Raw genomic sequence first — 15,646 nt, forward strand, 5'->3', positions numbered from 1 at the left:
TGTATATTTGAATACTGTATGAGTCCCACGACTGGTGTATAAGTGCCTGCTGAGGACAAAAAGAAGGTGCTAATATGCAGTAAGAGCATCCTATAAAAGCATTGCAGAACATTGGTTAGTGTTATAACTAATTAATAAGTGTTTTTCTTCTCTCTGCTGGATGTATAGAATATATATATTTTTCTTGTTTCCATTAACATACTATTTGTGAATTTGATTCATATGAAAGGTGAGGGACAGTGACAATGGCGCTTGTCAGGCATGGAGCCAGCAGGCACCATGAAGGCTTCCCCTAGTTCCTGACCTGAACACCCCCTGCCATTCAATCCTGGGCCTCTCTTAAGGAGATATTGCAGAATTGATGTTGACAAAAGTCAAAACTGTGGCTACTAGACTCATTTAACTTCTGACCCAAGCTAAATTCAAACACAGGCCTCCAGAGTTGAATCATATAAAAGTGGATCATAAATCAGTAATACTAAAAATAAATTAGTTATAAAATTAAACAAATGTTTCAACACATTCCATAATATTTGCTGGAGCTTTGGTTATCTGGGTGATCCTTTCAGCTGAAAGTTATAGCCCTGTATTCTAAGAAAAGCTCCCCCTTGCAAACATGCTGAATGGGTTTAGACCACAGAACAGCTGCTACGGTCTTTTGAGTACCTATCTATTCAAAGAATTAATTAGTTCAATTTAATAATTAAGGACACAGTTACAACAAAGCCCTGGACATTTAATACCCCTGCTCCAGACAGTTAACATATTCAAGAAATGTATAATCCAAACTCCATAAATACACCAGATATCCGATCATTTATTTCTTTATTTCTTTATTTCTTTGTTTGTTTGTTTGTTTGTTTGTTTATGTATTTAGCAATAGGATGTTGTTATTTTTTTACAAATTGGGCAGAAATACAAATACCGTACCTAGGCACAATCACAGTACATAGCCAATGGCAAATTTATTGAAATATGAAATGATAATCACTGCAACTGAGGGCTCTCACAAGGTTATCCATCAGCTTTATTCACAAAACAAATAAATGTATTTACAGTAAGTTTACAGTCTACTAGCTTTAACTATATAATTGCACTTTACCAGAAACGGCTATGGAAATGATTATTATTATTATTATTTTTTTTTTTTTTTGCAGCTGCTCTGCAACATGAAAGGCGTGCCAGGGGGTATAAAGATACCCTGTGGGATGCCTCCAACAAACTGATGCTAGCGTCCTTGTCCAAGCTAGGAATACAGTGCACAGCAGACACGCTTCTTTAAAGATACTGCATCAACATATAGACAATAGTAAGGTAAAATGCCTTACTAACACTCTTTTCAAACTAACTTATTTATGGGGTGTACACGAAAAGTATTTTAATTAAGGAATATTTTAGAAAAGAGTAGAAGAGGAATAAAAAAAGTGAAAATGTATTAGAAATTCACTTAATATTATTTGTTTATTTAGCAGACGCCTTTATCCAAGGCGACTTACAGAGACTAGGGTGTGTGAACTGTGCATCAGCTGCTTACAACTACGTCTCATCCGAAAGAGGGAGCACAAGGAGGTTAATTGACATGCTCAGGGTCACATAATGAGTCAGTGGTTGAGCCGGGATCTCCTGGTTACAAGTCCCTTTTCTTTAACCACTTAGCATGCTGTATAGAAAGTCAAATTTACCAACAATTTAGCCTTGCATTGCCATTTATTTTCAGCCATGGGGCAATTATACCTGTGCACAGAAGCATCGGTTTATTTGTGAAACCAAAGTAGTAACTAGAGTGAATCTCTCGGTTTTATAATCAAGTATAAACTCATATGCCTATTTATGCAATTATACAGTAATCATTATTATTATTATTATTATTTATTTCTTAGCAGACACCCTTATCCAGGGCAACTTACAATTGTTACAAGATATCACATTATTTGTACATACGATTACCCATTTATACAGTTGAGTTTTTATTGGAGCAATCTAGGTAAAGTACCTTGCTCAAGGGTACAGCAGCAGTGTCCCCCAACTGCGATTGAACCCATGACCCTCTGGTCAAGAGTCCAGAGCCCTAACCACTACTCCACACTGCTGCCCTAATAATAGGAGAAACAGCAATTGAGGTATGTAGGACATAAAAAACATATCTCCCAGCAGTCTTTGCAGCAACAAGCAATTGCTGCGTCTTCTCACTTGATCTCACACCATAGGCCTATTATTCTTTAAAAAATCTTATTGAGGAATACCTTTGGAATATTTGCCATTGACACATATGCTATATAAAATAATCGATTCCAAAAATAAAACCATGTTACTTGATTATTAAATCACAGTAATACAGCTACACCTGAAAGAGACTCGTACATCATAATAGTATCAAATAACATGGCAACTGTATTGTATTTTGATCAGATACTGGACTTAAAGGAAGTCATTTTGAAATTGCATTTTTTCAGCTCTGAATAATTGCCAAATCTGTCTGAGATCTTCATGTTCTTTGTTGAGCAGATTTGGAGAAGTCCTTGGAAATAATCATGCGGTTACATGCACAAAGGAAATTTGGTTTTCCAAAAACTTCCAATTTCAAAAGTCATCTGTACACAGTTTTCAGAAAATATGTAAGAATGTTGTTATTGGTAATACTGTTCAAAGTAATGTAAACACAGAAAAGTGCAGTTTTTAGGATAGTATGCATATACATTATAATTTGATTTGGTTGTCTACAGCACTTTTCAGAACTCACACTTAGGATAGATCATTGGCACTGTAGCTCCCATGTTTTATTACATTTCTGATTAAGACATGGATGTTGGAACTCTGTTCCTGGATGGCTGTTCCACTTCAGGTTGAATATAGCTATGACCAAAAGGTTTTCATCACCCCGAATTTTAGGATTGAGACATAATTTAGATCATGTAATCAAATCAACTACAAAATGATATTGCAAACGACTAATGGAAGCCATAATAGTAGTACAGTATTTCATGGTAGATTTTGAAATGTCACATTTTTGAGAGTGAGTGAGTGAGTGAGTGAGTGATTCTTTCTGTATAGTTTAGGTTTAAAGCCTGTTTTTGTGTTCGTCTTTTTGGTTGGCCACCGTGCCTTTTTATTTGTGTTTTGTTAATTAAAATATTTTGGTTTCACTGCACTTTCTGTCTCTGAGTCTTCCCTCTGCTGCTATCCTGCCACACCCCCCAAAAGACAAAGCTGCCAAACCATGACTGGATAAATGAAGATGATGAATGGTTAACGCAACAACTGCAGTGGCGCAATGCCACCTACCACCACACAAAAAATAGAAAAAGGATGAATGAAAAAGGATGAATGAAAAGTAAACAGCTGAGACACGGGCCCGCCCCCCAGAGCATGAAATGCACTCAGGGAGAACCCAGCCTCTCCAGCCTGCCACGCACCCTGCAGAAACTAAATACGAACCACTTAGCACTCAAGTAAGGAAAACCCCCCTACTCGCTTTTAGGAGGAAACTTCAGGGAATCCATGGCTGAGGGTAGTCCTTCCTCCAGGCTCTAAAGACGGCTGTCTCCCTGTTTGGCCTCATCGCGTGTGACTGAGAGGCCAAACAAAAGAAACGACATGAATGAAAGCCACACAGTTTTTATGGCGCTTGGATATGACGTGTTGATTAGTGAGCAGATTCTCCTTCCAGAAATGCAATCAAGTTTTCCAAGTATATGGAAAACTACAAAACAGTATGTTATTCAGTATGTTAGCGTAATATTATTCAGCAGGTTTCATTTGACTTTATGAATCAAAATGTGTTAATTATACAGGGTGATGCAAAACCTTTGGCCATAGCTGTAGGTATAATTAAATGATGAAATACCAGTACTGTTGGGGGTAAACATGAATTTATTTAAAGAGAGCAGTAGATACAGGGCCGAATTAACACATAGGCAAACTAGGCACCTGCCTAGGACCCCAAGTCATGAGGGGGGGGAGGCAAAACGAAAAGCTATTTTTTTTTTTTTTTTTTTTAAACAGATACAGAATTGCGTGTAAACTGGAAGAACTTCACTCACTGACATTTCAACCAAGGCTTGTGTTCACACAAATACAAACTGGCTGACCCAGAACTTACTGCATTGCTCACTTGAACAACGCAAGTAGCTCAGTATTTGAAGTGATTGCACCAAGAAGACTTACCATATTGACTTCAATTACAATAGAAGGCTACGTTCCACAATTCACAAATATAACTATGAAATGTCTGTGTGGAGCTCTGTGATGCGGTTACAAATTGAGACAACACAGAAACCATACATGTTCCATATTTTCATACGTTTCTATCAGGTTTCATTGTACATGTCTTGCTTATTGAAATGTTGAAATAGCAGACATGCACCCTGAAAACACCACAGCATCTTCACACACAAACGTAAACACGAACTTGAACCAGGCATAGCCATGACAGGACCCAGTGCTAGAATGGTACTGCAGTAAATATGTTTTGTATTGTGTTTACAAAAATGTCGTCTTTTGCAACAAATGAATGTATTTATTATAACAGTTTGATTGCCTGCTGTCAATCAGTACATTCCAAGAAGTTTATATTGGTGAGCAAAAGTTTGAACCTAAACATACTGGTAATCCATTGCAATAGGTACCTTATCAATAGTATGCTATCATATCAGGGCCGCTTTGAAATATTAGTTTGCCATTATGCTTGGGTTTCTTCAGGGTAGACCATTTCTTCTAATAACTTAGCATCTTCCATATGCTGAAAGCACATTGCAGAATCTGTAAGAGTATACAAATTACTGCAATTTTATTGCAATTTGTATCTGTTATTGTTAGTTTTCTTCCCAGATGTTGTATTGTGTTTGTTCAGTGACTCCCCTTAGCCAGTAGCCAAGGTTATGCATCTTGTCTTAGTTTATTCCCTTCTTCTCAGACACTAACTTATTGTACTGACATCTTTTATTACAGCACTATGCATTACCAAATGTTTGTGCCTACTGGGCGATCTTATATGACAAGCAACAGAGGGCTCTTTATGATGGCTTCAGTAAGAAACCAGACCATATTTCCTTTTTTGTAAGTTGCACACTATTACAGCCTTTGCATGTAACAATGTATTGGGAGGGACAGTAACGAGGGTAATATGTGGGTCAATAAATAACTTCTGGGAAAACACCAGTAGGATCAATATACTTAAAAGAAGGATGGTAGTTATATCTGCCACTGTTTAGATTAAAATAGACACCCACCAACAAATCATGATTCAAAACATACATCCACAATTGAAAATAATGACACTGAAAAACATGCAGTTCACCAAAATCTGATTTTTTTTTTTTTTGTTAGCTGAAGCAATGCGCTATACTAAATGGAAATGCCTCAGAATGTACTGAGCCTTTGAACCTTAGAATTGAGTTTCAGTCAAACTCTTGGACAATCAAAAAGGAGATGCAGCAGAGTGTGTCAGGAGAGAAATACAAATTCAAGGCAGAAGATGGTTTGCAGCAAACATTATGGCTTTCCTGACATCTTGTTGAGGCAGCTGTATGTGGAATACTGCAGTGTGTACAGCTACAGGGTTCGGTGGGTAAGCACTAAGACACTCGGGTTATCATTATCTACTACCTGGAAGGGGTTAAGGTTGCAGGTTAACTGTGCTATTCAAACTAATTATAGAACAAACAAGACCAAACAAAGTGAAAATGCAGTCTTTCCTAGATATTAACCCACACTAAAGCTTCTTGGCCCTGTCGTATTTTGTTAATGATCGTGGATCATCTGTTAAGGCTTTTATAAAATAATCTTCGAATAAAGTACTGTATTATTTCTATTTTAAGATACATTCTGACCTTAATCAAAAGTTTACACTTTTTAATATTATAATGTGCAATGTGATGATTAATTATATTTTTTACTCTAAATAGGAGATTACTGGTAGGATAAACCCAACCCATAACAGACTGAGAAGGGGCCTGAATGCTCAGATTGTACTTAAAGAGATACTTTATATCATCTACAGCAGAAGAAACAATAAAGAATGAAAGAGAGCACACATAATACAGTAGGGTAATTACTATTATTAATTAGTCATTTAGCAGATGCTTTATCTAAAGAAACTAAGAGAGTAGAGGGTGAACTATGCATCAACAACTGCTGCATAGTCACTTACAATAGAACCTCAGTTTTACATCTCCTCTGAAGGAAGGTTAAGTGACTTGCCCAAGGTCGGGATTTGAACCAGGGACTTTCTGGTATCAAGCCTTTTCTTTAATCACTGGACTACCAAACCTAGGAACACGATTATTATTATTATTTTTTGTATTTAAGTTTTCAATCAACTTGCACATCAGTTTGCCAAATTAAGATTTAAATTCAATTATACATCAGGCACGGTCAACCCACAAAGGAAGGAATCTGAGGAACAATTTTTGCCCTTAGAAAAATGTAATTGTCTTTGATCTGGTCAATATTAACCATTTTGTCTCCATTTCACGATTTGACAATGTGATGAGTTGACATTTCAATTGGTAGTTGAAAAAAAAAAAAAAAACACACGTAGCACTTGTCAGTTTACTTATCCTGTTATTAGCCTGTTATGAGACACTGGGAGCAATTGTAAATGAGCCGCACCCACTCGTAGTTCGTTGCCCCTTTAAAAATATGACCCAACACAGGAACCTTGGTTTTTCAAGCGCGGTTGCGCTTATTTTAATTCACAAAACACAAAATTCACACAGAAACACCATGACTTCAAGTGGGACGGCTAGGCCGTTTCCCCACCAAACAATAAACAAAAACCACACAGGTTTAATACAGCTCACTTTTTACCTCACGACTGCCAGGAAGCAGAGCACCTCTAATGTCTTCTTCTCCTCCACAGCCCTGAGCAAACTAACTGCTTTTCTTTTATACCCTGTACCTACCTCTAATTTAATAATAAGCACCAGGTGCAGGGGATAATTAAGCAATAAAACAATTCACCAATTAAGCAAACCTATTAAACAAAAGGTGAATTAACCCCCTCCCTGCTGTCTTACACAATGTATCACTGATAAATCCAGCAACACAAATACAAAAAAACAAAACCAACAAGTGTTTTCACTCCCTTAAATTAAGTAGTGGGGTTCCGGAAAATATAGCTTTATACATTTCCCACGTGTTGCTACAATTGTTTAACCCTTTGCAGTCCTATGTCCGACCAGGTCCGACATTACAATTTTCCCTTTCCAGTCCGATGTTGGACCCTGTCTGACATCAACAAAAAGACGTAAAGCACAGGTCTCTAGTCATTTTTTCTCAGGAACAAGCTGAGAAAACCATTCAATAGCCGAATGAGACCGATAGGAGCCGAGAGAATCTGGAGAAAAAAAAAAGAAAAAAAAGGGGCGGATCTGAGAAATACACATAGCCCCGGCACCACAGAGATAACATGGCCATAAACAAACAGGATAGCTGCTTCCACTTCCAGCGCTGAAAGAATATCACAGACATTTGTAGAGCTTTTTGAGATGTTATATTAATAAAATCATGACTTGGTTCGCATTACTGAGGAGTTTGGTGATAAAACGAGTGATCAGAAGATGATTTATCAGTATGCACGACTATGAAGAGGTATGTGAAAAATACAGCGAACAAGGGGTGGGGCGGGGCTGGAGATGCAGTACGGAGTGTCCTGTTGATATGCAGTGATACGTGTGTGAAAATAAATTGGACCTGACGTACCTGAGACGCACTAAATTTAACCGCTAAGGGTTAAATGACATACCTGTAATTTTTCTTTTCATTGTTAACATCCTGACAACGTTTTACACTTACAAATGTAAAGTCTGTTACAAAGGTATTTTCAGTTTGTCAGCCGAGTGCAGGGGCCGACAACCCGCGGCTCTTTGATTAGATAGGTGTGGCTCTTTAATAATATATAATACTCCCCATAATCAGCAAAGAAGTGTTCATTTTTATCTGTCCGAGGAAAAAAAAAATGACAAAGACTCAAATAAGGCAGGCAGACTGAGGGTTGATTCCACAGAGTTGATTGACTTCCTTGCATGTATTACCGTCTGTCACTGGGAGAGATGTCATACAAAAAAAAGCATTTTGAATTTGAAAAGGATGCGCATTCGGTGTGGGTTTAGGTTAGAGTGGATGAAGGTGCAATGGTACAAAATGGCAGACATAGAGACACCTGTGTAAATTAAAGATAATTTTAATAATGCTTTGTGGAAATGTCTTCAAAAAAGAGAAAGATCAAAGATGAACATCAAGGTTTTAAAGATGAATGGACTGAATATGGATTTATACAGAGCGCGGCCAGACTCCCGCTAGCCTAATTTGCAATGAAAAACTCGCCAACAAGAAGAAATCAAATATCGAAAGACATTTTTCAACAAAACACTCCAAATTTGCCATAAAGTATCTAAGGAAAAAAGTTGTCGAGGGGTTCCAGCGCAAAGCAGAGCACACAAAGTATAAATTTGCTCAATGGGTAAAATCATCAAGCAACATGACTACTGCTAGTTTTGTCGCAGCTCAGGAAATCATAAAATTGGGGAAAGCCATTCACAGATGGGGAATATGTAAAATAATGTTTTATTAAAACATTGGAGTATCTCTTCAGTGATTTTAAAAACAAAAACAATATCATAAAAATAATTCAAGATAGTTCTGTCTCACAGTCTTAGCAGATAAAGGCATATCTTAGAATGAGTGTCTAGTGTGTATAATTGTGAAAAAGTGGCTCAGTGGGAACAGGTGTAGGAGTGATGCAGTGCGGTAATTAATCAGACAGAGCCTTGTAATCCAGTTTGGAAAGTGCGCTTTATTTTTATCCAGGTCTGGTGACCAATAAATAATAATCCACTATTGTCTACTGTCTAATAATAATCCATTATTGTCTACCCCGTGCATTACAACGTGTACTGCATGGGGTAGACAATAATGGGCTTTTAGACCCTAAATAATAAACAATACGTATCTGCCCCACAATAATACCGACACGGTCACCAGTCCTGGGTGCATGCAGGAGTGCTCGTGTTGGGTGATACAGTTTATTTTGTGACAGTAGTGCAGTGCTGTTCTGGCTAGTGCTGGCCCTCAGTAACAGCTCCGGAATCGTGTTAGTCGTCTAGTGATTCACAAACAAGACAAATTACACAAAGACAAACAAACAAAACACTCACGATAATGAAACAGTGGTTACGGGGTCTCTCACAGTCCTTCTCGGTTCATAAACACAAACCAATGCGAAGGAACAGATTACGATTCTCCATCCCCTTTTATGCTATCACACATGACCCCTTGGTAAATGAGTGCAACCGCCTCTCCAATCTGCGGTTGCCACTTTGTTTCCCTTCCGGGTCAAAGCGTTATTGCAATGGAGTCTCACCCCTTCCTGGCTGGCCGACTTCCCTTGAACCCTGGGAAAGAACTGTCAGACCAGCCCATCCAAGGAACTCTGTTCTCACTGCTTAGCGCCCTCACAGGTCGGGAGGGAGATTTACAACCAAGAATTATTGTATTTCTGTCACAATAATACATAGGTTTCCAGCACTGTATTGGATTGCTGCATTCTTTACAGTAGCCTGCTTATTACCTCCTTCAGTATATTACTGTAAAAATATGATTTTATTCTGCGAAAAAAATACATCTTTCATATCCTTGGGTACCACTATTGTGAAGGCCGCCCGAAGCACCGCCAGTGTCCACGAATCCCGAGCCATCGCTTCCAGAGTGCCTGCTCAGCTGCTGAACAGGAACCCCAGGAAAGGAATGATGGGCAGGGTTACCATAGGGGTTGGCACCTCTCATAAAAGCCTAGTTTACCAAGCAGAGCTAGTGTTGGGGACAGTTGGCATCAGACGGCAGGGCATTATTATTATTATTTATTTCTTAGCAGACTCCCTTATCCAGGGAGACAATTATTACAAGATATCACATTATTTTTACATACAATTACCCATTTATACAGTTGGGTTTTTACTGGAGCAATCTAGGTAAAGTACCTTGCTCAAGGGTACAGCAGCAGTGTATCCTACCTGGGATTGAAACCACAACCCTCCGGTCAAGAGTCCAGTGCCCTAACCACTACTCCACACTGCTGCCCTCTACTCCACACTGCTGCATGCGAGTGGGTAAGAGCAGCACTGTCCATCTGGTGTTGGTTGAGGCTGGCTGAGCCCCAACGTTCACTCCAACCCACCCATATATGAATTTAAAATTATCGAATGGACCCTGAGGGGTGCCATTCTAAGGGGGAAGGTAAGTGGCAGGATGGAAGCCCTGCACATGGGATTAATGCTTTGTTTGTTTTTTTGTACTGTGTTTATGTTTCTATTAATTATTGTCACTTCCTGCCATGCAACTCGGGTGCCGGGAGTCTGATTGGCTGGGTGTTTTCTGAGGCACGCCCGACCATAAAGAGAGACTGCGCAGTCCTCCTCCAAATCGCCTCCACACATTTGTAAAGAGCAGATGTCTACAAGACCATAGGAAACAGCAACCAGTCACTGTTTGTGTTACTCTGGATCATTGGAACTAGGATGACCGTATGTATATCCGGTATCACATAGTACATGAACCAGGACTTGTTATTGTGTGCTTGTGGATTAGGGTGAGTTTATGGTTGCCAAATCCCAATTCCCCAGTTAATTAGTATAGTAAAGGTTCAATGCAGCCTTTCTAACAGCGGGACCCTCCTTATAGTGGAGATGCAGGGTCGGAGCTTGGCCACTTTTTCTTTCCTTTAGCTGTGTTTTTCAAAGTGTTTTGTTTTGGGAAATTCTTTCACTGTAAAAACACTGCATGTTTTCTCCACCGACACGGCATACCATTGTTGGTACCATGGTGGTGGCCACCTACCACTGCACTGCAATTAAAATGGAATTAATGTAAATAAATCTGCACCCGGTGTGGCGTGGCAACGTCAATTTGCTGCCTGTGTCCTTGCCCAGTGAATACCCACAACCCTCAAAAAAAGTACCCTTTTACAGGTGTGAATATGCATGCTAGTGATCTATGATATCTACTTATTTTACATATTCACTAATTTATTTTCACCCATTGAACAGTAAAAAAAACTCCTTTAGTTAATTACATAATACTGGTATGCTTGAAAAGGCACCATATATACATCTAAAGACTGCCAACCCCCTATTACCTCTGCCACTGTTCTGTACTATATAAACACTGCATCTCCTTGTTTCAAAGTCAGTTTTGGTGATGATATGGCTTTGATAGAGGGCTCTGAATCCAATACAACCTGATGTTTCCAGTGGAACAGTCTCAAATGTAACGACTTTATGGGCTTTCCACTTACAACTTCCCAAAAGGCGGTATGCGTTAAGCAATGATTACATATAGATATGATGAAAAAAACATTTATAACACATTTGGAGTTAAAAAGTCATTTCATAAAAAAACAGGACTTCTTTCATTGACACCTCAGAAGTGTTTATTCCACAGGCCTGTGTTTCCACTTTGGAACAGGCAAAATGCTAACATTTTGGTCAGAAGCTATAACTTTCAAAAGGAACTGACATTTTTACACATTCCTCAAAGAGGGAGACACTCTTTTACACCCTCGTTGGTAAGAGAGAGGGTTTAAGGAGATGTTTATCTTGTCACAAATGATGCAACTCCGATGCCCAGCTGACTCAGATGGGAAATATTAATTTAGCAATAAATGTCTATTGATGGGAATACATTGGCCCACGCCAGGACTTAATTGCCTTTCTTCATTTCTGGGGCAGGACACAATACAAAAAAAATACACACTGTATTAAAAAAAAAAGAATAATTATAATAATAATACTGGCATGCTTATATGATTAGTTAAGCCAAATCTCCTCTCACCTTCTGCTGGTAATAAATGTGTGCATCTTCCAAAGAGGATTGTGGATCTTGAAGTTCTTATACGGGACTGTCACAGGATGACCGTAAAAAAAAACTAGCAGAGTCACAATTTTACTCCTCCAGGTTTATTATTAAAAAAAAATGTTAACAAAACAAAACTCAAATTTAAACAAACATGCGATAAGGGAAATGTTAAATTAAACAGCCAGAGGTCTTCCGACTATCTCCTTCTTTAGGCCCTCGTCTGGCTTCCGGATCCTTTTCCTGATGCCAGGTTTCTGGGCTCTGTGAAGAAAGATTTTACCTCTGCTGATATTATTATTAATTCCCTTTTATGCAAGTCCTACGCGTTCCCATGAACCAACCCCGAGTGTTGTAACCAGAGCCCTTTTATGTGACTTGGAACACTCCCCAATCAGCGATTGATATTTAAATTGCCTGCTGATTCTGGAGTTTTCCAGCACATTCTCCTATTGCTGCCCCCAACAAAGATGGCGACCGCTCTTTTGGGACTTCCGCCCAAAAGCCGGAACTTCTGCGCCACGTCTTCTCTGTTGAAAGCCTCAAGGTTGGCTCACAGCCCCCTGGTGGTTGGGAGGTCGAATTTTAGCATAAGATCGCTTTACCTCGTCACAGGGACGCTAAAAGTTCACCATTTTCTGTCTACATTACCACGTTAACCAAAGCCTCTACTTTGAAATTACTAGGAACTCTGCTCATAAACCTGCTAAAAACTTTTTTTTTTTTTTTTTTAAACAGGGAAAAAGGACTCTCAGTACAATGAAGGCACGACTTCTTGGCTGCTTCATGGCAAAACACCTGGACTAAGGTGTAAACACTGGGATTACCTTTGCACATCCCTGTTATTGTTATTTCTTATTTCTTCCAAAAAGACTTTTCATAGCCCTCCAGACCAAAAAGGAAGGTAACAATATGATTTATTGAATTCATTGTGCATATGTTACAATTATAATGCTGTTTAAATGCTTGTGATGATATTTGTTGTCTAAAGATGTATCTTTGATATTAAGATGTTTAAGTATTGCTCATATCTAGAAGTTTTGTTTTGCAAAGCATGTAGCTTCTGAATAAACATGATTTTCTTTTATTTGTTAAACAAGCATGATCAAGCATTTAATGGAACCTAAGGCATAAAGATATTGTTAAATTGAGCCATTCTAAAATCACAATATCTCACCTTCAGTTGCACTAAAATAAGAACTGTATTTTAACTTTAAATACATATACCTGTACTGGACCAATTAAAACCCTTGACATAAAACATAATTAATAAATTTGCCTACAAAGACCAGACTCTAGAAAGAAAACAGTTGAGGGTATTCTCCGTTTCAGCTGAAGGTCTTGAGTGAGTTTAACCAACAGGCCAGTCAAAGAATGTCCTTTTTTATAGACAGCGACCAATCAGGAGTGAGCAGAGGCGGGCCATAAATCTCCCAGGGTATTCTCTGCCTCACTTGAAGGCCCTGCTTTAGCAACCAATGGGAAAGTCAAAGCTCTGACAGCTGACCAATCATTAGTGAGGAACCTCAAAATATGAATATTCCTTGGTTAGCACTGCAGTTAGGAGGATAACTGGATTTCGCACAGTATTGCTTATAAATATACATTGATAAATACAAATACCTTTACAACATCTAATTATTTTTTCGAATTTTATTTTACACTAAAATAAAAAGAAAATGTGAGAAAACGGAGACATCATAGTCGATTTGGTTACAAATCCTTTTTCAAGGAGAACTTTCTCTGAAAAATTGGAGATTGTTAAAAAAGGAAATATACACCACAGATCCCCGAGCTGACACAGGAAGGGAAAGGATATACTCGGCACTTTCAGAATTCAAATGATGAAAGTTATCTGTGGCTTACAGGTAGCTACCACTTAAAAAAAGGAGGGGGGGGTTGCGACAACTCTGCTACCCCAGTCCATTTTGTCATGGCACACCACTGCTATCACGAATATAATATCAATTTCGCTTGGTGTCCATTACCTCCCCAACTCTCCTATCAATACCAGCTGTCCATCTCCTCCTACGCGGAATCTCTAAGAGCTCTCCGACTGCTTCTCCTTCTCTCCTGTCTATCTCTATAGATATTCTGAGCAATTTGATTTCAAATCTCTGTCAAGGCTGCTTCTATACATTTGATGACCTAACAATGGAAACTATATGTCTAACTGCATTTTTTGATTTTTTAAGATGCTCAGAATATGCAGTTTCTTCTATTGCCAACTATCCTATGCTGGGTATTCACTACAGTGATCTCAAGCTCATCTTGGATTCCCACTTTATCCTCTTTCTGCACATTTCCAAAACGGATCAGCTTTGGCAAGGTCAATTTATTCAGCTATCAAAAATAGACTCTCCTCTATGCCCATATGCTTCCATGCAGAAATATATTGCAGAAAGCAAACCTTTTTCGAATTCTGACCTCCTGTTCATTGATTCAAGCCAGACTGTTATATCCAGACATTGGTTTACATTTCATCTGTCTACGTTGGTTTCCAGAGCAGGACTTCCCCCCTCAATTCTATACACCTCATTCATTCAGAATCGGGGCAGCCACATCAGCAGCAAGAGCAAAGATTAACCAGCCTCTAATAAAAAATATGGGTCGCTGGACCTCATCAGCAGTTGAATCATACATACGTTCTTCCCCATCCGACATACCTTCTGCACAACAGTCTATTGCTAGTATGTCCAGAGTGGGGACGACCCTTCCGCCGGGACCACCAAAGGTTTTCCCCCCGAAAAAGAAAGTTTTTTTTTTCCTTTCCAGTGAGCAGGGGGTCTTCATATAGTCAGTAGGGAGCCAGTTACTAAACTTCTTTGTTGAGTTAAAATGTTTTCTTTCTTTCTTTGTATTTGCAGTCTGCACATATAGCCCGGGGTCCATTCTTTGGGGGGGGGTTAGTGATCTCACTTTCTTCAACCTGTGGTTAAGCTCCTCAGTAAGAGGGTTCTCCATGAGTCAGAGGGGACCCCTGGCCAAACCCAACCTTTTAGCATCTCATGATCTATCACTACCCTTGCAGTCTGAGGGGCTAGGCTTATTCTTGCTAAACCTTGTGTAGGAGCTCTCCCTTTGTAACACAAGGCTCTCTTCTCATTTCAGGTTCTTTGGGGGTACGTCTCCTCCCAGCTTTGGAAGTTTATAATTCACCTCATTGAGGGCAGCTCTCCGAGCCAGAGTTCCCCCTTTTCTTCCTTCCTTTCAGCTGCTCGAGCCTCTATTTATGTATGGGCCCACCCCAAAAGACAGGGACCCCTCTTTCATATGTCGGATCCCCCAAGAGACGGGGATCCCTTGTGTATGTCGGGTCACCCAAGAGACAGGGACCTCTTTTCTATATGTATTCAATCTTTACTAACTCTATGTCCCTGAGGGTGCCGTGGGCCCAGCCTTGGAGGTTGCCTCACCACGACGCAGTCTCACCTAACTGTGGCGGTGACTTCACCACTACGCAGACCTCGTCCTACCGAGGGCTTGGTCCTAACTGTGGGCGGCTCTCCAAGAAGTCAGGCGACGTAACTACAGGTAGCCTGGCACCCGTCCCATGAACTGACGAGATGAAATTCGAAAGGTGTTTGTTTCCAGGTCTTTTTCAGGTATTTGGCGAAATTCTCTTGTTTTTCCCACTTATTGCAAATATGACTTTGTGATTTTTATGTCAGTAAGTGTGGAGTAGTGGTTAGGGCTCTGGACTCCTGACCAGAGGGTTGTGCGTTCAATCCCCAGTGGGGGACACTGCTGTTGTACCCTTGAGCAAGGTACTTTACCTAGATTGCTCCAGTAAAAACCC

This window comes from Acipenser ruthenus, chromosome 6 (genome assembly GCF_902713425.1).
Source record: "Acipenser ruthenus chromosome 6, fAciRut3.2 maternal haplotype, whole genome shotgun sequence".
NCBI classification, from domain to species: Eukaryota; Metazoa; Chordata; class Actinopteri; order Acipenseriformes; family Acipenseridae; genus Acipenser; species Acipenser ruthenus.